The following is a 24,556-nucleotide window of genomic DNA, read 5'->3' on the forward strand; positions in this document are numbered from 1 at the left end:
GCGACCGGGGCTGGGAGGCGGATTGGGGGCGGGGGCTGGGAGGGCGATGGGGGAGGACCTGTGCGGGGGTGGGGGTCCAGCCTGGGAGCTCCCCCCAGTGACTCGAGAGAAAGCATTTTTCCAAAACTCCAACAGACACTGCATGTCCTGGAGAGAAACGGCTTCCTTCTGTTTTCTTTGTCATCCTTTAAGTCGGGGGTGGGAGGGGAGTCGCTTGATCCTTAACATCCCTTTGACACTTTATCACGTCCCTTTTGACCCGGGGAGAGCCAGCCTACAGCAGGCACCACCCCTGAAGAGGCTACTGTCTGCGTTTGCAGGCTTTCTGCATGATTGCCTTCAAATGCTGGGGATTTTTTTAATTGAATGACAGTAACAGGAAGTGTCCATTTCAAAGTTTCCTTTATAAGTAAAAAATGTGAATGACGGGTGCTGGGGCTGGGGTCGGCGCCCTGTAGGAACTGGGGAGTGGGGAGTGGTTTGGGAAGCTGAGGCATAGATGATTCCTGGTGCTCCTTCTTAGTCCCTTAGTCCGTTTAGGTGCGAAAACAAAATACCATAAACGGAGGGGCTTACAAACAAGAGATTTATTTCTCTCTTTTTTCCCCCCCAGGCTGGAGTGCAATGGCGTCATCTTGGCCCACTGCAGCCTCCGCCTCCCGGGTTCAAGCGATTCTCCTGCCTCAGCCTCCCGAGTAGCTGGGATTACAAGCATGCGTCACCACGCCTGACTAATTTTTTGTATTTTTAGTAGAGATGGGGTTTCACCATGTTGGCCAGGCTAGTCTAGAACTCCTGACCTCAAGTGATCGCCCACCTCAGCCTCCCAAAATGCTGGGATTACAGGGGTGAGCCACTTCGCCTGGCTTATTTCTCTGTCTCACAGTTCTGGAGGCTGGAAAGTCCAAGTTCAAGATGCCAGCAGATTTGGTCCCTGGTGACAGGCATGGCTCATAGAAGGTGCCATCTTGCCACATCCTCACCTCTGGGCCTCTTTGATAAGGGCATCAGTCCCATTCCTGAGGGTGCCACCCTCTCATCAAATCACCTTCCAAAGGCCCCCACCTCCAAAGACCATCACCTTAAGGTGTAGGATTTCAATAGATGACGTTTAGTGGGGACACAAACATTTGGATAGTAGCATGCCCTTAGGAGATGCTTAAGAGGCCCCTTGACCTTGACCTACCCCTGGCACTGGGTGGAGAAAGCCCACAGCAGTACATGGGGACAAGTTAGACCTTGGTCCAGAGCTCCTCACTGGAGGACCCTGGTCTGCCAGGCCATAGCGCCCCCAACTGGAATGGACCAGGAATCCCTCCCCCTTCTCTGCGAGACCTGGAGGGAATGCAGAGTATGTGAGCTTTGGGGTCAGGCCTCCACCCTCTCTGTGGCTCAGTGTCCTCAACTGCAGAATGACTGGTGGTGTTGTAAAACAGGTGACATTGCTGTCAGGATTCCAAATGTCACCTGAGAAGCACCTGGACTGGTTGGGTGGTTCCTGTTCAACTGAGCTTCCCCAGTCTGCTGCAGTCCTTGCTTTTGCCTTGCCTGGAGGGGTAGGGGAGCTGGGAGCAGGACTGCCTCCTTTCTCTGGGCAGGAATCCCAGGGCATGGGAGCTTCAGGCCTTAGTGAATACCTGGGCTGACTGCCTCATCACATAGACACTTTGTAGATGGAGGCCCAGAGCAAGGCAGGGTCAGGTCCTAAGTCCCAGGGAAAGTCAGGAGAGCTGAGAAGCAGACGGGGGTCCCATCTGTTCCTGACGTGTTGGCTTTGCTGGAGAGAGGCATTACCTACAGTGCTGCCCTAACTGCCCTCCACCCCCACCTCACGCTCAGGGCTGCGGCGGAACTGAGGCTTCTGGGCTTAAGAACTGAGTCTTCTGGAGGGGACAGCTGGGGTCAGAACCTCTAGCCTCCTGTACCCATCCATCCCTCCTGCATTGCATGACCAGTCTTAGGACTAATGACAGGAGGGCCAGGCCCTGGCACAGGAATTTGAGGCTGTGACTGAAGGCCCGAGATGAGTTACCCTGCACCAGCCACGGGCATTCGTGTTCTCTTCCTGTCCACCGGCATTCATTCTTGGCCAGCCACACTGGACATCTGTCATCCCCAGTGTGACCCAGATGAGGGCAGGACAGGAGCAGGGCTGAGGACTCACCCCCTCTTTGTCACTGCATGTAGATAGCAGCTGGGGGCCCTCCCCACTTTCCAGAGACAAAGAGAGGACCCGGCTGGGCAAGGGTTTCATGGTCCAGCTCTCTCAGCCCCTCATCCAGCCTCCAGTGGGACAGGCACACGATATCATGGTTGAGACTGCAAGCTTTGGCATCAGACAGCCAGTGCACAAGCCTCGCAAGCATTATTTCATCTCTCAGAGCTTCCGTTTTTATATGTGTACCATGGGGGAGAAAACAGTTGTGTAAGGGCATTGTGAAGTTAAATGTGATGAACAGAAAGCACCCAGCACAGTGCCTGGCAGTACTGCCCTTATCCCTGATCCCATCTCTCTCTCTCTCTCTCTGTGTCTCCCACTCTCACTGCTACGCATAGCCCCATCTGCAATTGGGATCCAGCTCCTGGCTGCCAGCACAGAGTTATAAACATTTCTTATCTTGAACTCAGTGTTCAGGCCCCAGGGAGACTTCTTTGTATCTCTTGAACAATTCTCTCGAAAGAAAAGTTACTGCCTTGCCCATGGTACAAAGAGTTGTGGCTGTGCCCTGCTCACATCAGACACAGACACTACTTGGAAGAATGGAGAGGACTGGTGGCTGAGGCACTTGGGAAGGAGGAAAAGTGAACTCGTGTGTCAAAACATCATCAGATGGCATGGATGCTTGCATAGGGAAGTGCTATTTTCCAGGAGTCGTAAATGTCCATTATTTCCTTGTGGTCTTCAAATTCCAGTTCCCAGTACCCGTGAGATGATGTGGGACTGATTGGCAATATCTATAAGTGAACCCTAAGGACCACTTTCCTTTTTTTCTTAGATAGAGTCTCACTCTGTCACCCAGGTTGGAGTGCAGTGGTGCAATCTTGGCTCACTGCAACCCCCGTCTCCTGGGTTCAAGTGATTCTCCTGCCTCAGCCTCCCCAGTAGCTGGGATTACAGGCATACGCCACCATGTCTGGCTAATTTTGTATTTTTAGTAGACATGGGGTTTCACCATGTCGGCCAGGCTGGTCTTGAACCCCTGAACTCAGGTGATCTGCCTGCTTCAGCCTCCCAAAGTGATAGGATTACAGGCATGAGCCACCGCGCCTGTCCAGGACCACTTTTCTATATCAGACTTTGGGAGACCCTGCCTCAGATAAAAACAAAAAGTCCATGCATTAGAGAAGCTCCTTAGGCATGAGTTCTAGTGCTGTTTGCTGTGGGTTCAAGGTTAATGAATCAACAATATACAGGTTATCGGCCGGGCAGAGTGGCTCACGCCTAGAATCCCAGCACTTTGGAAGGCCAAGGCGGGTGGATCACCTGAGGCCAGGAGTTCGAGACCAGCCTGGCCAACATGGTGAAACCCCATCTCTACAAAATAACAAAAACTGGCTGGGCATGATGCCCATAATCCCAGCTACTTGAGAGGCTGGGGTGAGAGAACCACCTGAACCCGGGAGGTGGAGTTTGCAGTGAGCAGAGATTGCACCATTGTACTCCAGCCTGGGCGACAGAGTTACACTCTGTCTCAAAAAAAGAAAACCAAAACAACAACAACAAAAAGTTATCAATTAAGGTGTCTTTAACCAGGAACACACATAAAACAAGGTTATGTATCCATCAGTTGACAAAAATGTGCCCAGAGCCTGGATGGAACCTAACCCCATCCTTCCCCTGGGAGCAATGACTCAGGCTTGGCTGATCCAGTGTCTGTGGAGACTTTATAAATGTAAGCACCATGAATCACAAGAATTGATGCTACGTCACCCCAACATTCACGAAGGGGAGCAAGGAGGTGCTCGAACTCTAGTGTCTATTTCCTCTCTAAAGCTGGAAATACAGATCGTTGCCACCCCTGACCATGCCAGCTCTGTGTGGGCACGCTGCATCCAGACAGTGTCAGCCTGACCTCTTCTCCCTACACCGCTGGGAAAATGAAAGCTGGCATCCCTCACCCAGTTACCAAACCCAGCACCATGAGCACTGACTCTGTGGGAGGTCTCAGCTTCTCTGCCAACCTGCCAGACATCTTGATCTGTTCACAGAGACATTTCTGTCAATGAGAGAACTGGCTAATTCTAGCCATGGGCAAAAAGGGGATAGAAACCAGATTCAGGGTGGGGGACAGAACATACGTGAGAACAGCCCTTTGCCTGCTGCTGTTCTCCTCCCAGTGCCCCAGGCTGCATCTGGACCTTCCACCTCCACACACCTGGCCCAACATTTCCCAACCCACGCTGGCAGCATCAGGCAGGGAACACTGATGGGCCCAGTGCCAGACTCGCCTCACCTCTGCACCTCCATCCTTGGCCCAGTGTCCTGGCTCTGGCTGCAATGAACTCTTTTTTCCTTTTAAAATTGTGGTAAAATATACATGACATAAAATTTGCCATTTTAACCATCTTAAATGTATAGTTCAGTTGCATTAAGTACATTCACATTGTGTGCAAACATCACCAGCATCCATCCCTACAACTTTCTTATCTTTCCAAACTGCAACAACCCCCATTAAACACTAACTCCCCATGCCCCTTCCCCCAGCCCCTGGCAACCACCGTCCTGTCTCTATGAATCTGACTACTCTAGGGCCCCTGTGAGTGGAATCACACAGTATTTGTCCTCTTGTGTCTGGCTTATTGCACGGAGCATCATGTCCTTGAGGTTCACCCATGTTGTAGCAGGGGTTAGAATTTCCTTCCTTTTCAGGGCTGAATAATATTCCACTGTATGTATGGACCCTGTTGGGTCTATCCATTCATGTGGTCCCTTCTTGCATCTGTGAACGAACTCCCCTCCAGCTCCATCCAGGCCTCAGGTCCCCACCCATCAGCACTGGTCCTTGTGGCTGGGATACTTCTCAGGTTGGCTCTGTCCCCAGAATAAAACCAGGGAGTTCCCTGTCTTACACACCTTCCCTCCAACTGTCCTGGTTCTGGGGGAAGAGAATTGCTCATATTAGCAGTGCTGGGAAAGTGTAGAGTCTTGGGTGACCTGAAGGGCTTATTCACCAGGCATGGTGAAGTCAGATGGACACTCCCTGACACACGCCAGAGGCCACATTGCTGGGGCCCAGCATCCTCCTGTCTGTCAATGATGATGGGTTCTCCTCTGCCCAGGCAGCATGGTCCCCAGTAGGCACTGCCTTTTTCATCCCCCCTCAGGATACTCCACACAGATATTGTCCTTTAGCTAGCCCGGGTGATGGAGTCAGTGCTGGCCAAGGCCTGGACTTCATGCCTTCTGTCCACCATGTGACAACGGCCATCTCTAGGTCCAGAGCATCTGTGGCCACAGAGCCGGGTTTAGCAGCCACAGTGGCTGTGCCTGCCAAGCACTTCTGCTGAGTCCTTCCCACTGTTTAATCTAATAGAGCCTGCTGCCCCTGGCTGTCTTCCTGGATGTGCTGTGGCCACGACCGGGTTAACACATCCAGAAACAAACTCAGTATTTTACAACCCCCCTGACAACTTACCCCTGCTTTTTCTGGAATATCTGGAGCCTCCCTACCCCCACTTTAGCAGCTTTGCTCAAAAGTCTTGGGTCTGTGAGTTCACCAGAGTGGAGAGATGGGTTTGGGGGAAGATGGACAAGGGAGGAGGCTATGGAGATAGCCCCCATGGGACCAGCAAGTCGTCGCAGGGGGAAAGGCCCTACAGGGGCCATGTTGGGGCTGTAAGTTCCTCTGGATGTCTCCTGAGCAGAGTGGATCACGGGCCAAGGAAACTGAGGGTCAGCAGGGCAGCTGACCACAGGGCCAAACACGGCAGGAAGCTGGAAATCTCTCTGACACCCACTGAAGCCCAGTAGCGCTGGGCACGTGGATGACTGAGAGGGGAAAGGGAGACCATCAACTTCCTTTTTTTTTTTTTTTTTTTTTTTTTTGAGGAGGAATCTTGCTCTGTCGCCCAGGCTGGAGTGCAGTGGCACGATCTCAGCTCACTGCAACCTCTGCCCCACGGGGTTCAAGCAATTCTGTCTCAGCCTTGCAAGTAGCTGGGATTACAGGCATGCACCACCACACCTGGCTAGTTTTTGTATTTTTTGTAGAGATGCGGTTTCACTGTGTTGACCAGGCTGGTCTCGAACTCCTGATCTGCCTGCCTCCTCGGCCTCCCAGACAGCTGGGATTACAGGCGGGAGCCACCACACCCAGCTAGGAGAGCATCACTTTCTTTCTCCAACCTTCAACTCTCCCATTTTCCCCATCTTAGTAACCCCTCCCCATGTCCTTAAGCCAGTAACCTAAGCACCCTCTTTGGTCCACCTCATTCTCTCCCACCCCACATCCAGCCTGCCATCAGGCCCTGGTGACCACCCTCCTAAAGACCCTCCAAACATTTGCTTCTCCCCACCTCCTCTGCTGCTATCCTCATCTGGATTGGGCCTCCAGGAATTTTGCTCTTGGACCCCAAAAACTCTGGAAAAAAACAGTGTATTCCCTTGTGCGTTTTAAAATCAATATTACAGGGGAGCAGGCCAGGCACAGTGGCTCATGCCTATCATCCCAGCACTTTGGGAAGCCAAGGTGAGCAGATTGCTTGAGGTCAGGAGTTTGAGACCAGCCTGGCCAACATGGTGAAACCCATTCTCTACTAAAAATACAAAAATTAGCTGGGCATGGTGGCATGCGCCTGCAGTCCCAGCTACTGGGGAGGCTGAGACAGGAGAATGGCTTGAACTCAGGAGGCAGAGGTTGCAGTGAGCTGAGATTATGCCACTGCACTCCAGCCTGGGTGACAGAGTGAGACTCCATCTCAAAAAAATTAAATACATAAATATAAAAACTTTCATTGGCAGGGTGTGATGGCTCACACCTGTAATCCCAGCACTTTGGGAGGCCAAAGTGGGTGAATCACTTGAGGTCAGGAGTTTGAGACCAGCCTGGCCAACATGGTGAAACCCCATCTCTACTAAAAACACAAAAATTAGCCAGACATGGTGGCACACACCTGTAATCCTAGCTACTTGGGAGGTTGAGGCAGGAGGATCGCTTGAACCTGGGAGGCAGAGGTTGCAGTGAGCCAAGATCGTGCCACTGCATTCCAGCCTGGGCTACAGAGTGAGACTCCATCTCAAAAAAAAGGGGGGGGGGAGATCATTTTCTTCTAGCCATCTGTCTTTGTCCATTTTGTGCTGCTGTAATTTATAAAGAATTGGGTAATTTGTAAAGAACAAAAATATATTTCTCACAGTCTGGATGCTGGAAAGTCCAGGATCGAGGCACTAGCATCTGGTGTCTGGTGAGGGCCTTCTTGCTGCGCCCTCACATGGATCAAGGTGCCAGCATCTGGTGTCTGGTGAGGCCCCTCTTGCTGTGTCCTCACACGGATCAAGGCACCAGCATCTGGTGTCTGGTGAGGGCATTCTTGCTGTGTCCTCACACTGCAGAAGACAGAAGAGGGAGGGGGGAGTGGGAGGAACACTGTGTCTCACATGGTGGAAGATTGAAAGTGAGCAAACCACTCCCTCGACCTCTTTTTATAGCAACACTAATCCATCCTTGAGGCTCCACCCTCAAGACCTAAACACCCCCATTAGGCCCCACCTCCCAATACCATTGCACTGGGGATTAAGTTTCCACATGAGTTTTGGAGGGACGAAAACCATTCAAACAATAGCACCATCTTAGGTTCCTTGGCTGGGGCCCTGTAGTTTGGACTGATGAAATTTAGATTCACAAGATAAAAACATACCAGTTTATTTACTGTAAGTTTTCCATGACTCGGGAGCCTTCATAAGGAAATAAAGACCCAAAGACACACATAAGCTGAGAGTTCTGATGCCAGGTTTGATGTAGGGTGGAGAGGCATGCGAAACTCAGCGGACAAAGGGGTCTGAGCCAAGGGTGGGAAATGTGAAAGCTTAGCAAGGCCTGTTGGTTTGATTCCTTTGACATCATTCCATCTTCAGAGATGAGGGTGCCCCTTCCCTCTGGGCATAGGAAAGGCCCCTCTCACTGGAGGATCTTATGGCTTCAGGGGAGAAGGAGGAGGTCAGGGGGTCCTTCCTGAACCTGCTGTTTCTCAAATTCCTTCAGCTCAACATATTCAACACGCCCAGGTGCTATATTTTGGGGTGGTGTTTTCTGAACACTGTCAATATCTAATTTCTTTTCTTTCCTTTTCTTTTCTATTACATATGAGGTCTCACTATGTTGCCCAGGCTGGTCTCGAACTCCCAGGCTCAAGCAATCCTTTCACCTCAGCCTCCCAAAGCATTGGGATTACAGGCATGAGCCACTGCATCCAACCTAAAATTTTTCTTTATGAGTGTAAGTGTAAATAGTTGCAAACAATGCAGGTTCGTGTGTGTGTGTGTGTGTGTGTATGTGTGTGTGTAAACTCAATCGCTCTTTTAAATATATCATGTGTTAAATATTCCCCAGTAATTTGAAACCTACTGTATACATTTAAAAATACACAAACAAGCTCACCTTCAACAGCAAAATGTTCTCATCACTCTTTTTTTTGTCCTTGAACTCATTTTGCCATCCACTTCTATTATAGAATTTTATAAATTTTTTATGCTTCAAAGGTTTTTAGAGATCATGGCTCTATAACAAAACTAAATAGAAAAATGTAAATGTTTCGGTGATCAAAAGGTTCTGTTAAAACATTTATTCCTGCTGGACTGAGTTATCATCACAAATATTCTCAATACACAAGCATTACTTATTTACTAGAATGAGACAGAACTCAGTATTAATTCTATTTATAACTTAATGGTTTTTTGTTTTGTTTTGTTTTGAGACGGAGTCTTGCTCTGTCACCCAGGCTGGAATGCAGTGGCGTGATCTCGGCTCACTGCAAGCTCCGCCTCCTGGGTTCACGCTTATAACTTAATTTTTATAAAGCAAATGCTAAGAAGCCACTCACATAAATAAAAGAGTGGGAATGAGAGTCTGTCATAGCAGGGTCACTCATTTATCCAAAAACGACATAGAAATCTGTCTAGAAAAATTATGATGATTATGATTTATTTATTTATTTAGACAAGATCTCACTCTGTTGCCCAGACTGGACTGCAGTGCTGCTATCTCAGTTCACGTCAGCCTCAACCTCCTGGGCTCAAGTGATCCTCCTACCCCAGCATCCCAAGTAGCTGGGACCACAGGTGCGTGCCACCATCCCTGACTACTTTTTTAATATTTTGTAGAGACAGGATCTTGCCATGTTTCCCAGGCTGGTCTTGAACTCCTGGGCTCAAGTGATACTCAAATGGCCAGATTTTTAACGATTTATCAGCTGCAAACTTATTTAGGGTCTCACTCAGCTTTGTGAAAGGTGAAACATTAGAAGTCCTTTAAGTTGCAAAAGGATTTGTTATTCAGGCAACAGAGTCCAACACAACCCTGGTACTTCCATCGTCCTTGTGTTTTGCACCTAAATAGCCACTTCCCTAGCCCATCCCAGCCCCACATTCCCCTGGCAAGACTTTTCTTCTGAGTAGTGGAGAAAAGGGACAACGCTGAGGGAGGGGGAGAAAGAGAACAGACCTCGGGTCTTCTACAGAGGCAGAGTCTCAGGAGGACGGTTTTAGGAAAGAACTCGGGAAATGACTCCCTTAACATTAGCTGTGCCTGTGCACCCCTTGGAAAACCCTACGTAAGCTCAGAGTCATGTGTTCCCCTGCTGCAAGGCCACTGTCCTTGGCAGGTGTCATTTCTTAGAGGTTACTACAGTAACCCCTTAATGAGTTTCCTTGCCTCGAGCTTGCCCACCTCCAACCTGGCCCCTGCTTAATTGATTATGATGCAAGGCGAATATTGTCCCTCCCTACTCCTCTTTCCTCTCAAGGTAAAGTTCAAAGGCCTTTGAAGCCTCTAAGCCCTGTCTGCCCCTGAGACCCAGGTTCCCCAATTTCTGGGTTCTGTAACTTCCCGGGGCCTCAGGTTGTCATCAAATTGCCATTTCCTCAGGGAAGACACTCTGCTGGCCCAGTTACAATTAAAGCTCTTTTGGCCCCTGAACTTTTCTTTCAAGGCACTCATTCACTGGACTCAGATAAAATACGTGAGAAATTGCTTTCTCCAGCTGACTCTCTGCCTGACTGTAAGCTCCAGGAGAATGAAGACCATGTCTGTCTTGCTTGGTACAGAGTCCTCAACTTCTAGCCCTGAATCTAGTCCACAGTAGCTCTCAACAGGTGATGAATGAATGGGTGAATACTAAAATGATACCCTTTCCAGGCCGGGCGTGGTGGCTCATGCCTGTCATCCCAGCACTTTGGGAGGCTGAGGTGCATGGATCACCAGGTCAGGAGATCGAGACCATCTTGGTCAACATGGTGAAACCTCGCCTCTACTAAAAATACAACAATTAGCTGGGCGTGGTGGTGCGTGCCTGTAGTCCCAGCTACTCGGGAGGCTGAGGCAGGAGAATTGCTTGAATCAGGGAGTCGGAGATTGCAGTGAGCCGAGATTGCACCACTGCACTCCAGCCTGGAGACAGAGAGAGACTCCATCTTAAAAAAAAAAAAAATAGGGATTGTGGTAAAAGAATAAAAGACAACAAATGAACAAAATAGTTCTCCAGAAAATTTTGCAAGGTTCCACTGCATTGCACATGGGAATAAGTGAAGAAGCTGGGCTTGTGGCTTTTGAAGAAGGGGCTCTGGGGAGGTGGAACTGGTAGCAGGAGGACCACATAGCAGGTACTGCAGGAGCCCAGAGAGGTGGCAGCTTGGACAAGTGGGGCAGAGCTGGAGATGGTGAGAAGTGGATGGAGTTGAGGCTGTGTTAGGCCATTTGCAAGCCCATAAAGAAATACCTGAGACGGCCGGGCGTGGTGGCTCACGCCTGTAATCCCAGCACTTTGGGAGACCGAGGCGGGTGGATCACCTGAGGTCAGGAGTTGGAGACCAGCCTGGCCAACATGGGGAAACCCCGTCTCTACTAAAAATACAAAAATTGGCTTGGCCTGGTGGCATGAGCCTGTAATCCCAGCTACTTGGGAGGCTGAGGTGGGAGAATCACTTGAACCTGGGAGGTGGAGGTTGCAATGAGCCGAGATCACACCATTGCACTCCAGCCTGCGTGACAGAGCAAGACTCCATCTTAAAAACAAACAAACAAACAAACAACTCGAGACTGGAAAATTTATAAGAAAAAGAGGTTGAATTGGCTCACAGTTCTGCAGGTTGTACAAGCATGGCACTGGTATCTGCTCGACTTCTGGTGAGACCTCAGGAAGCTTTTACTCATGGTGAAGGAGGAGCAGGTGTGTCACATGGTAAAAGCAGGAGCAACAGGCGGAGGGAGGTGCTGCTACTGGAAAGGGGTCCTGATCCAGACCCCAAGAGAGGGTTCTTGGATCTCGCAGAAGAAAGAATTCAGGCCGGGCACAGTGGCTCATGCCTGTAATCCCAGCACTTTGGGAGGCTGAGGCGGGCGGATCACGAGGTCAGGAGATGGAGACCATCCTGGCTAACACAGTGAGACCCTGTCTCTACTAAAAACACAAAAAATTAGCTGGGCATGTTGGCGGGCGCCTGTAGTCCCAGGTACTCGGGAGGCTGAGGCAGGAGAATGGCGTGAACCCGGGAGGCGGAGCTTGCAGTGAGCCGAGATCACGCCACTGCACTCCAGCCTGGGCAACAGAGTGAGACTCCGTCTCACAAAAAAAAAAAAAAAAAAGAAGAAGAAGAAGAAGAAAGAAGAAGAATTCAGGGCGAGTTCATAAGGTGAAAGCAAGTTTATCAGAAAAGTAAAGGAATGAAAGAATGGCTACTCCATAGAGCAGCCCCGAGGGCTGCTGGTTGCCCATTTTTATGTTATTTCTTGATGATATGCTAAACGAGGGGTGGATTATTCATGCCCCCCTTTTTTAGACCATATAGGGTAACTTCCTGATGTTACAATGGCATTTGTAAACTGTCATGGTGCTGGTGGGAGTGTAGCAGTGAGGACAACCAGAGGTCACTCTCACGGCCATCCTGGTTTTGGTGGGTTTTAGCCAGCGTCTTCACTGCAACATGCTTTATCAGCAAGGTCTTTGTGACCTGTATCTTGTGCTGACCTCCTGTCTCATGCTGTGACTTAGAATGCCTTCACCATCTAGGAATGCAGCCCAGGAGGTTTCAGCCTTATTTTACCTAGCCCCTATCCAGGGAGGAGTCGCTCTGGTTCAAAGGCCTCTGACAATCCCACACACTTGAAACAACCAGATCCCGAGAGAAATCACTATCTCGAGGACAGCACCAACCCATGAGGGATCTGCCCCCATGAACCAACCACCTCCCACCAGTCCCTGCCTCCAACACTGGTAGTTACAATTTAACATCAGATTTAGAGGACACAACGTCCAAACTATATCAAGACTTACTTTGGAGGTAGAGAAAACGGAGCTTCTTGGTGGACTGGGGATGATGTGAGGGAAGAGAAGATGCAAGGATGATGGTGACAGAGAAGGCTCAAGAACGGTAGATTTGGAGAGTCACTTAATGTTCTGCTTGGCTACACTGAGCTGGAGACGCCTGTTAGACAGCCAGGTGCAGCGGCCAGGCAGATAGTCGGTGTCCAGGTCTGGAGCTCAGAGAAACCAGAGGAGCAATGTGAGGGTCATGGGTAGAGATGATATTTAAAGCCAGGAGACTGGAAAGTGTGGGAGAGAGAAGCAGAGAAGACAGAGTCTTGGGGCAGCATCCACGGGGAGGTCTGCAAGGGGAGGAGGTGCCAGGAAGCAGGGAGAGAACGCAGCCAGTCGATGCATGGAAGCCCTGAGAGAGCAGCAAGGACAGGTAACTGCCCACTGGCTTTGGCAATACGGACAACACAATCTCAGATTGGGACAAATACCAGTTAGGGATGGGTCAAGCAGAGAATGGGGACTGTCAGTGGCCTGGGCTCTGTTTCCTGTGAAGGGGAAGAGGGAAAGGAGCAGAAGCTGGAGGGAGGGATGGGGTCATTAGAGGGCTTTTTAAAAGGCAGAGGCATTAAAGTGGGTTTGTATGCAGATGGGGAGACCAGGGAGGGATGGGGAGACCTGGGGGAGATGAAGAGCTGGATTATCCAAAACAGAAAGGCTCTTGCTGGCGCCAATCTTTAGGGAAGAGGAGAATGGTGGGAGGAGGAATGTGCCCACGGGCCAGCACCAAGGCCAGGAAGCAATCATCCATTGTGACTGAGAGGGCAGAGGCCTCCTTCTCTCCCTGTCTCCCTCCCTTCTTCCGTCCTTCCTTCCTTCCTTCCCTCTTCCTCTCTTTATTTCTAATAGAGACGAAGCCTCGCCATCTTGCCCAGGCTGGTCTTGAACTCCTGGGCTCAAGCAACCCTACCACCCTGGCCTCCCAAAGTGCTGGGATTACATGTGTGAGCCCCTGCACCCGGCCCACACATCCCTCTGTCAAGGGGCCCCTTGGAAACACCAGCCAAGCTCACGCTGGTAATGTTTTGAGGCAAGGCTTCTCACAGAAAGCCTGTGCACGCTGCGATGGTCAGCTGGCAGCGACAGTGTGGGATTTGTCCTTCTGAGAGGTGCAAACACATCAGGGGACTGAAGTGACAAGAGGAGCCAACTGGTGCATATCCATCTATCTTTTCCCCAAGAAGGAGGGGGACACCTCACTATGTTTCTGATGTCAGGGGCTTGGTGGAGAGGCAGGTGTGTGACTGAGGGTCCCTGTCACCTTAAGTGGAGGATGCAAGTTTGGAGCAATGTGGGGATGGTGATGTATAAGGTCACTGCTCAGCCTCCCGGGCCACACCCAACACCTGCTGTCCTCCGTGGTATTTATAAAGTAATGCCTAGGCCACAAGACCCCCTCCACCTCCCCTGGCAGTCCAGTGCAGACCTGGGGTTGCTAGCGGCTGAATTTTTATTCCTCGGCACAGAACCTGCCCACACATCCAAGCATGCGCCTGTTGAGGGCTGGTTCCAGCTGGAAGCTGTGGTGTCCACCCCTGGATACCACATGCAGCCCATGTCTCCTAAGGCACCCTCCGAAGGTCTCATCCTGGCAGAGCTGCTGGGTCCTGAGATGCCTATGGAGTGGCACTTCTCCCCACCACCCCCCTGCTATTAAGGAGAGGATGGAGCCCCAAAGACCTGGCCCAGGTAGGCTGGGCATCGAGATGCAGAAAGGTCTGCTCATTTCTGTCCTGAGCATGGTGGAGGGAGCCAGGAAGTGTTTTTAACCCTGCCCAGAGCTGTGGCCAAGCAGCAGCCAGGTCCTCATCCTCTCCCCCTGCTTTCCAGGTTGAGCCATGGCCCCCACCCCGGCCCCTTCTCTGGGTCCCTCCCCCAGCCCTCCTCATTCTCCCTCACCAAGTAGGTCTCCAGAAAGGCTCCAGGTGGAATGCCAAGTCCATACCACACTGACTGGCTAATCACAGTTAATCTGGCTGGCTCAGTTTCCGCATCTGCAAAAGGAGACTATGCAGAAGACATGGTCCTAGCTATTCGGTGTTCACCCCTGGGCAGAGGGCAGAGCTGAGCCCATCTACAATAGGAAAATGATGTCGATATCTGAACATTCTGTGGCTTCTTAGGTATCTGAAATTTGTGGGTTTTTTGTTTGTTTGTTTGTTTTTGAGATGGAGTCTTGCTCTCTCACCCAGGCTGGAGTGCAATGGTGAGATCTCAGCTCATTGCAACCTCCGCCTTCCAGGTTCAAGGGATTCTCCTGCTTCAGCCTCCTGAGTAGCTGGGATTACAGGCGCCCACCACTATGCCTGGCTAATTTTTTTGTATCTTTAGTAGAGGCAGGGTTTCGCCATGTTGGCCAGGCTGATCTCGAACTCCTGACCTCAGGGGATCCAACTGTCTTGGCCTCCCAAAGTGCAGGGATTACAGGCGTGGACCACCCACATGGCCTGAAATTTTTTTTAAAGGCACAACGACACCTCATTGCTGACACCCCAACCCCCTGACAAGTGAACCCTTGTGACATCCAGTTGACACACGTTCAACTCAAGAACTCACGCAGGGACAGTCACCGTGGGAATGGGGACACCCTCCATTCAACCATTCTGGACATTTCCCTCTTCAGAAGGGCATCCACTACCATAATCTTCTGTTGGAGAGAGGATTGTCTGAAAAAACAGGAGTCAATTTCACCCAGCGTTCTTTAAACACACCCAGAAGTGTGTCTACTGGGGCGAGGTCCCAGCCACTCACTGCAGACTGGGGTTCTGGGCTGACTTTGGAGACTGGCCCCGCAGGTTCCCCTGGCGCTGTGGTCCCAACATTGTGAGTCGGGACAAATATGCTCCTTCCCACGGAGGCTTTCTTCAAACTCCTACAGGGGTTTGTGACTGCAGCAGGTAGAAATCATATTTCACTAGTCTCAGCCTTGAGGCTGACATGGAGCGGAGACTCTGCGTCGTGTGGAGCCGAGAGAAGTCAGTTCATGGGGACCTGGGGACTCCCCATCCCTGCATCTTCTCCACATCCTGCAGAAATGTCTCTGGTGCCGGCCTTCTGGCAGGGCTCAGAGGCAGCCTGGGTTTTGCTGTGGAGCCCTGGGCCAGCCCCCACAGGAGGCTGAACATGGGGCAGCGTTCTCAGGTACCCCAGGGCCTGACCACATCCCACGTAGGAGCCACAGCTGCTTGGTATGAGTATAGAGAGACCCCACAGCCCACCGCAGGACTCAGATGTCATTTGGGAAGAGGAGGGCCTGGAGCATAACCTGTAGGAAGAAAGAGGGGAGGGGGTCAGCAGGACATGAAACAACTCCATCCCCAACCCTCTGAACCAACAGGCACCCTGGCACCCGAACAGGTTGGCATCCATTGGGGCAGGGTCCAATCACCACTCTGGGGGAAGGGAGGGGACACCAATTAGGGCCCAGACCTCCTCATTAGAGGCCTCCGATCTGGCCCAGACCCACTGTGTGACCTTGGCTGAGCCACACCCTTGCCGCCTTAGTTTCCCCGCCTATAAAGTGGGAATAAGAAGGCCAGAGCTCCAACGTCACAGCTGAGCCACACACAGAGGACCAAATGAAACAGGTGCCTGGGATAGCTCTGCAGAAGCTATCCTCCAAGCCTCATGCTGCCCCAAGCACACTTTCCATTTGCTCTGTGCTCTTGATTCTGGGGTCAGTCTTACTCCACCCCACTGGCCAGTAAGGAGAATTCATCCTCAAAACAGTAGCTTGCTAAAAAGTAAAGGCTTCTGGCTGCTACAGAGGTGAATTTCTTTTTTTCTTTTTTTTGAGATGGAGTCTCGCTTTGTCGCCCAGGCTGGAGTGCAGTGGTGCTATCGCTGCTCACTGCAAGCTCCACCTCCCGGGTTCATGCCATTCTCCTGCCTCAGCCTCCCGAGTAGCTGGGACTACAGGTGCCCGCCACCATACCCAGCTAATTTTTTTGTATTTTTAGTAGAGATGGAGTTTCACTGTGTTAGCCAGGATGGTCTCCATCTCCTGACCTCGTGATCCACCTGCCTTGGCCTCCCAAAATGCTGGGATTACAGGCGTGAGCCACCGTGCCTGGCTGAATTTTTTTTTTAAATGAAACAAAACAAAACAAAACAAAACTGAGGGCCAGGTGTGGTGGCTCTTGCTTGTAATCCCAGCACTTTGGGAGGCCAAGGCCAGAGAGAATCACTTGAGCCCAGGAGCTCGAGACCAGCCTGGGCAATACAGTGAGACCCCCATCTCTTAAAAAAAATTTTTTTTTAATTAGCAGGACATGGAGGCACGCACCTGTAGTCCAAGCTAGTCAGCAAGCTGAGGTGTGAGGATCGCTAGAAGCCTGGAAGTTTGAGGCTGCAGTGAGCCATGACTGCACCTCTCCACTCCAGCCTGCACAACAGAGGAAGACTCTTTCTCAAACATAAAATAAATAAATAAATGATAATTAAGGGCTTAGATTGAGGGAGCCTTGCACATCCGGGCTCTGCTGTTAATTCTTACAACTTAAAGGACACATATTATAGCACATCGCTGTAGACCTGTTGGGAGCATGTTTATCAGGAATTTATCTCAGTTTTCTCATTATGTAAAACACTGGGCTCCCACCCCCAGCCCCCCGCCAAAAAAAACCAATTCTTCCATCCAACACTTTCTGAGTCTCTGCAGCCTCATGGAAGACAGATGGCATGGCGGATGTGGGGATTGGCCACAGGGTCAGATGAAGAAAGCTTAACACCACAGACAGCTCTGTGACCTCGGGCAGGACTGAGAAGTGGGGATGAGACTTCCTCCCTGGAAGGGTCGCTGTGACAATTCCATTAATGTCTCCACAGAACATGCTGGACAGCACCTGGCACGGGGTAGATGTTCAAGAAACAGTAACTGCTAGTGTTACAATCACTATGACTGCTAAGATTATAATCAACACTGTTTTCCAGAGTGATTCATGGTCCCTGCTTTCTGGAAGTTTCTGGGTTGGTGGCCAAAACACATAAATGTATAATCAAAAATAGGAAGAGCTCCAGCAGAGTAGTACAGGGCAGTTGTGGCTTTAATAACTAATTACAATGGCATGTACTGTGACAGCACACTACGTCATAGGCACTGAGGGCAGGAGGTGCACCTGGATTTTGTGTCATGCTCATCATAGTAACTCCATGAGATACGTGGTACTATTACCCCTCTTCTATGGATGAGGAAACTGAGGCCCAGAGCATTGTACCCAGGACCCACAGCTAGCTAAGAGGTGGAACCAGCATTTGAACCCAGGTTGTCAGATTATCTCCTCACAAAGGGAATGGCCACCTCAGATGGGAGGGAGGAAAGGGAGTCAGGGTGGGCTTCTCAGAGGAGGTGACATTGCATGCACCTGCACACACCCCCTGGGGCAGGCCAAGGAGGCTGATGGGTGAGTGCGGGAGGGAAGCATCCCTTCTGGCCCTGGCCTCAGATCCCCCAGTGTCTGGCCCTGCCAGCCTTGTGCCCTCTGCCAGCCTGTCCGGCTTAGCAGCATAACCCATTGTCCTCAATGCCACAGTCCCCTCCCCTGGTGACTGACAAGCCCCTGGGCAGAGCCACTCACCTCTGACCAGGTGGCCAGTGCCGAGACAGGACGTACTGGTAGGAGGTGGCCAGCATGAGCCAGAAGCAACTCTCTGCCCCATGGCTTCCCTCAGGGCTGGATGGGAAGAGACCAGAAATACTTGTTTTTTTGGTTTGTTTTTTTTTTGAGATGGAGTCTCACTCTGTAGTGCAATGATGTGATCTCGGCTCACTACAGCCTCCGTCTCCTGGGTTCAAGCAATTCCCCTGCTTCAGCCTCTCGAGTAGCTGGGATTATAGGCATGCACCACCACACTCGGCTAATTTTTTGTATTTTTAGTAGAGACGGGTTTTCACCATGTTGGCCAGGCTGGTCTCGAACTCCTGGCCTCAGGTGATCGGCCTGCCTTGGCTTCAAGTGCTGAGATTAGAGACGTGAGCCACTGCGTCTGGCCTAGAAATACTTTTAATGAACAGAAGGAGTCCGGCCTGCGAAAACAACTCCTCCTGACCTGGTATCCATACCCAACTCCCACCCCAGCCCTTCCAGTCCCCACCATGTCCCTCGCAAATCAGCCCTGTCTCTCTCCACTGCCTCTGCCCCCGGCTGGCCACCATGATCTCTCAGCCAATCTTTCCTTTCACTGTGCCTCTCCATAAAAGCTGCTTCAGGGCCAGGCACGGTGGCTCACGCCTATAATCCCAGCACTTTGGGAGGCCAAGGCGTGTGGATCACGAGGTCAGGAGATCGAGACCATCCTGGCTAACATGGTGAAACCCCGTTTCTACTAAAAATACCAAAAATTAGCTAGGTGTGGTGGTGGGTGCCTGTAATCCCAGCTACTCAGGAGGATGAGGCAGGAGAATGGTGTGAACCTGGGAGGCAGAGCTGGCAGTGAGCCGAGACCACACCACTGCACTTCCGTCTGGGTGACAGAGCAAGACTCCGTCTCAAAAAAAAAAAAAAAAAAAAAAAAAAAAAAAAAAAAGCTGCTTCAGGGCCTGCTCTCAACCCTCTTCCACCCCAGTGTGTCTGTGGGGCAGGCTGGCTCCCACGGGCTGCAACTGCAGTCCTCAGTAAGGATTGTCAGCTCTGACAGGTGACTGGGCCACGGCTGCGGGGAGGAAGAGGTATTTGAGAATCTGTGTGTGTTGGGTGGGGGTAGCATAGGGAATACGTGGTTTGGGGAAAGTGATTCTAATGCAACCCCACCCTTGAAATCCAATCGTTATAACTGGAACAATTTTAGGCTGGGCACAGTGGCTGCCATGCCTGTAATCCCAGCATTTGGGAGGCTGAGGTGGGAGGATTGCTTGAGCCTAGGGGTTTGAGGCCAGCCTGGACAAAATAGGGAGACCCTTTTCTCTACAAAAAATTTAAAAAACGAGCTGGGTGTGGTGATGCGCACCTGTAGTCCCAGCTATTCCAGAGGCTGAGGTGGGAGGATCACTTGAACCCACAAGGTCAAGGCTGCAGTGAGCCGTGACCATGCCACTGCACTCCAGCCTGGGCAACAGAGCCAGACCCTGTCTCAAAAACAAAACAAAACAAAACAAAACAAAACAAAACAAAACAAAATTGGAACAATTTAAGGCATACCAAAACGACTGGAATTTCTGTTTGCAAAATGTGGATCAGTATGTAGAAACACATGAGTAATCTTTTTACAAAAGTCTTACATTTATTTACTTATTTAACCTCAAACTTTTGGCCTCAAGAGATTCTCCTGCTGCAGCATCCCAAAGTGCTGGGATCGTAGGCATGAGCCACTGGGCTTAGTCTGAAAAGCCTCACATTCATTTAAAGTGACCTGGAATCATTTGTGATGAGCAAAACAGACTCCTCTTAAAGAAACCATGAAGAGGGCCACAGGGCAGCTAGAGACCAGACCAGCTTTAAGGATGCATCCTCCCCTTGAGACCAGGACCCCTGCCACACTGGCAGCAAGCTGGGTGCAATCCAGTGGGGAGCCCTGGACTGCTGCCCAGGCTTTCTGAGGCACTGGCAGAGTGGAAATGGCTGGCCCTCTTTCTGTCAGAAAAGGCAGCACCCGGAAATGAGCATTTAGGCTGAGCCAATGGGCAGGTGCAGATGTGAGATTTCAGGTTATCCCACAGAGCAGGAAACAAGCAGCTGCTCCCAAATAAAGAGCAGCAGGAACTTGAGCCTGCTAGGGGGAATTTCTAGCCTCTAGAAATAGTCCTGAGGTGGGGTAGGGTGCCTGTCACCCAGAGAGGAAGTGGGGCAAGAGATCCAGGTGGCTTGGCTCAGAGCTGGGGCTCCACAGATGCCCAGGACCAGGGAGCAAGGGTCAGCTCCTGAAGGTCATGGGGAATGTGGGCAGCAAGCCACCCAGACGCCAAGGAAAGAGACCGAGGACACGAGCTGTTCCAGTATAATAAAACATAAAACAAGAATAGTTATACCAGATATAGATCTTAGATATGATTATATATGAATATCATTAATCATTAGTTGGTAGTAATTACTCTTTATCCCAATTTTATAATAATCCCTGCTCTATAATCATAACCTAGGAAAAACCAGGCCATACAGAGATAGGAGCTGAGGGGACATAGTGAGGTGTGACCAGAAGACAAAGAGTGCGAGCCTTCTGTTATGCCCGGACAGGGCCACCAGAGGGCTCCTTGGTCTAGCGGTGACGCCAGCGTCTGGGAAGATGCCCATTGCCAGGCAGACCGTGGTCTAGCAGTAGCAAAATGTGTCAAGGAACAACACCCGCTACTTAGCAGACCAGGAAAGGGAGTCTCCTTTTCCCCGGGGAAGTTTAGAGAAGACTCTGCTCCTCCACCTCTTGTGGAGGGCCTGACACCAGTCAGGTTTTCCTGCAGTTATCCGGAGGCCTAACCGTCTCCCTGTGATGCTGTGCTTCAGTGGTCACACTCCTAGTCTGCCTTCATGTTCCATCCTGTACACCTGGCTCTGCCTTCTAGATAGCAGTAGTAAATTAATGAAAGTACTAATAGTCTGTGATATGCAGAAATAATGGTGTAAGCTGTCTTTCTCTTTGTCTCCTCTCTTTCTCTGCCTTGGCTGCCAGGCAGGGAAGGGCCCCCTGTCCAGTAGACATGTGACCCACAGGACCTTACCTATCATTGGAGATGACTCACACTCTTTACCCTGCCCCTTTTGCTTTGTATCCAATAAATAACAGCACGGCCAGACATTTGGGGCCACTACCGGTCTCTGCACATTGGTGGTAGTGGTCCCCCTGGCCCAGCTGCCTTTTCTTTTATCTCTTTGTCTTGTGTCTTTATTTCTACACTCTCTCATCACCGCACATGGGGAGAAGCCCACTGACCCTGTGGGGCTGGTTTCTACAGGGAATCAGAAGCCAGGCTGGGATCCATGCTGCGTTTGTGTGACCTGAGTGCAGTGGTCCTCGTGTGAGAATGAGTGGATACTCTCAGATGAGTTTTTTTCTTAAGAGCACAAGTGAGAACCGGGGTTGCAGGAAACATGAAGGGGCTCCAACCTTTGCCAAGCACTTGGAAGAACACAGAAGCTGAAGGCTGTCCTTGGTGGGCTGGTCCCCAAATAATCCAATGGAGAAATGGGGGAGAGAGGCGGTGGTCCAGTTGGAAGGCTATAGCACCAGCAGGCACTCACGGTGAGAGGGAGGGTGGCTGGACCGTGGAGCAAAGGCTGGGTCAGGATTGAGGAGGGAGAATTGGTGGGAGGTGGCCACCAGCCAAGGGTGAGTGAGAAGGCATCAAGAGCCTCTCTCGGCCAGGCGCAGTGGCTCACACCTGTAATCTCAGCACTTTGGGAGGCTGAGGCAGGTGGATCACTGGAGATCAGGAGGTCAAGACCAGCCTGGCCAACATGGTGAAATCCCATCTGTACCAAAAATACAAAAATTAGTCAGGCATGGTGGCAGGTGCCTGTGATCACTGCTAATTGGGAGGCTGAGGCAGGAGAATCACTTGAACCCAGGAGGTGGAGGTTGCAATGAGCTGAAACCGTGCTACTGCACTCCAGCCTGGGCGACAGAGCAAGACTCTGTCTCAAAAAAAAAGAAAAAAAAAAAGCCCCTCTCAGTTGTCTGTCCCGGTAGGGTGACAGGTCCTCGTGGGCTTGATGACAAGATGATGGCAGGGTGACAAGGCCCTGGTTCCTGCTCCCACTCCTTAGCTGTCTTTGTCTGTCCTGTAGCCTCCTCTGCCTGCTCACTGGGCCACCAAGCCACACTATGGCTTGTCCAGCACCCTGACCAATGCCAGGCTTGGTACCTCCCCCACTGGGTGCCGTGTCTCTTGGCAGCCCAGGTTCCAGGGGTGGTCTGTCCATACAGCCCTTGGCTGGTTACCTGGAGCCCCCCTAAGCCCACCCCTACCCATGATGGGTACCCAGAGAGTGCTGGAGACAAAGCTCCTGGGCAACTTTCTCCCTGACTGTGTTGCTGGCTGGCTCTGGGCCCTGAGAGGGCTCTGCTGGGGGCTCAGTCCCCATCCCCTCCTCCTTGTCTTCCAAGCCAGGAAGCTTGATTTTTCCCCTCCAGGAGGATGGAGCCCAGGCTTTGTGGGGTGCTCCTATCTGAGCTCAGGTTCTGTGAGGGGCCTAGTGGCTTCCAGATCCCTGTGCAGGGGAGTATGGGGCGCACACAGAAAGGAAAGCACGATTCTGGAACCACAGCGCAAGCATGACTGGAGGGTTTCTGACCCCCGCCCCATTCTGATCCTGGCACTGACATTTCCTGGCTGCTGGACCCTGGGTTATTTACGCAAACTTTCTGAGTCTCAGCTCCCTGTTAAGCGGGGGTGCTATGCCTGCCACTCAGCAGGGGTGTCGAGGGTTAAGTGCTCTCTGGAGCTGAGTCCTCAGAAGGCACCAGGAGCTGGTGGCTTGGTTATTGTGATGACTGGCAACTGGAGGTACAGCAACCTGCTGTGGGAAACAGACAGTCACCATCCCCATGTCCTGGGACGTGACGGCCACTGCTGTGCCCAGCACCTTTGGCACATCCCTCATCTCATCCTCACAATTGCTCAGGGAGAGGTGGCCCTGAACACCTCCGTTTCACAGATGGGAGACTGAGTGCTGTCTTAGTCGGTCTTCTGCTGCTATCACAGAAAACCTGAGACTGAATCATTTATAAAGAAAAGGGACTTATTTAGCTCACCGTTCTGGAGGCTGGGAAGTTCAAGATTGAGGGGCCACATCAAGTGAGGGATGTCTGGCTGCGTCATCACATGGCACAGGGAGAGGAAGGGAGAGCGAGACAGGCCAGACCCACAGGATAATGGCTGGAGTGCAATGGTGTGATCTCAGCTCACTGCAACCTCCATCTTCCAGGTTCAAGCAATTGTCCTGCCTCAGCCTCCTAAGCAGCTGGGATTACAGGCACCTGCTGCCACGCCCAGCTAATTGTGTTGTATTTTTAGTAGGGACAGGGTTTTGCCATGTCAGCCAGACTGGTCTCAGACTCCTGACATCAGGTGATTCGCCCAGCTTGGCCTCTCAAAGTGCTAGGATTACAGGTGTGAGCCACCACACCTGGCCCTGATTACCTCTTAAAGGTCTCATGTCTTAATACTGTCACAATGGCAATTAAATTTCAACCTGAGCTTTGGAGGGGACACAGTAGGCACAGGCACAGCAGGGTCAAGTGACTTGTTCAAGGTCTCTGACCTGGTCAGTGGCAGAGCTGAGGTTAGAAACACGTCTGTCAGTTTGCAAAGCCCATGCTGACTGCCTGGCAACACAGCCACCCAAGACAGGCAAGGAGAGGGCTTCCGGGGCCAGGGGAGGGCGACAGCCCACCCAGAGCCCTTGTGCAATGCTTTCTGGCACAACAGGGCCTCCTGAAAGGACAGGTGGCAGCCTGGGGCACAGACTGGAGCCACTCTGCCTGCCGGTTCCCAGCTGGGTTAACCTGGGCAAGTTGCTTCATCTCCCTGGGCCTCAGTGGGAAATGCAGATAATCCAAGCACCTCACCTCCTGAGTTGTCATGAGGTAATCAGCTAATGATCAGAAAGTTACTTCACCTAAGGGCCTGGCGTGGTGGCTCACGCCTGTAATCCCAGCACTTTGGGAGGCCAAGGCGGGCAGATCATGAGGTCAGGAAATCGAGACCATCCTGGCCAACATAGTGAAACCCCATCTCTACTAAAAATACAAAAAAAAAAAAAAAAAAAAAATTAGCCAGGCGTGGTGGTAGGTACCTGTAGTCCCAGCTATATGGGAGGCTGAGGCAGGAGAATCGTTTGAACCCAGGAGGTGGAGGTTGCAGTGAGCCGAGATCACACTACTGCACTCTAGCCTGATGACAGAGAAAGACTCCGTCCCTTGCCCTACAAAAAAAGAAAGTTACTTCATCTCACATCTCACTGTGCCTCTATTTCCCAGTCTGTAAAGCAGGGCTGATGGCAGTGGTTTGCTGCAAGGATTGAAGAAATTAACCCAGGTAAAATGCTTCCAGGGGTGCCTGGGACATGACACACTCAATCTGCATCAGCCGTCATCTCTC

The 24,556-nt window shown here is 51.3% G+C and overlaps 1 pseudogene; it reads right to left on the reverse strand.

Annotated features, from left to right (window-relative positions):
• The window catches only part of LOC134733491 (large ribosomal subunit protein eL33-like), a 346,767-nt pseudogene that overhangs the window by 33,868 nt on the left and 288,343 nt on the right, over positions 1 to 24,556 (reverse strand).

This window comes from Symphalangus syndactylus, chromosome 18 (assembly GCF_028878055.3).
Source record: "Symphalangus syndactylus isolate Jambi chromosome 18, NHGRI_mSymSyn1-v2.1_pri, whole genome shotgun sequence".
Lineage (NCBI taxonomy): Eukaryota > Metazoa > Chordata > Mammalia > Primates > Hylobatidae > Symphalangus > Symphalangus syndactylus.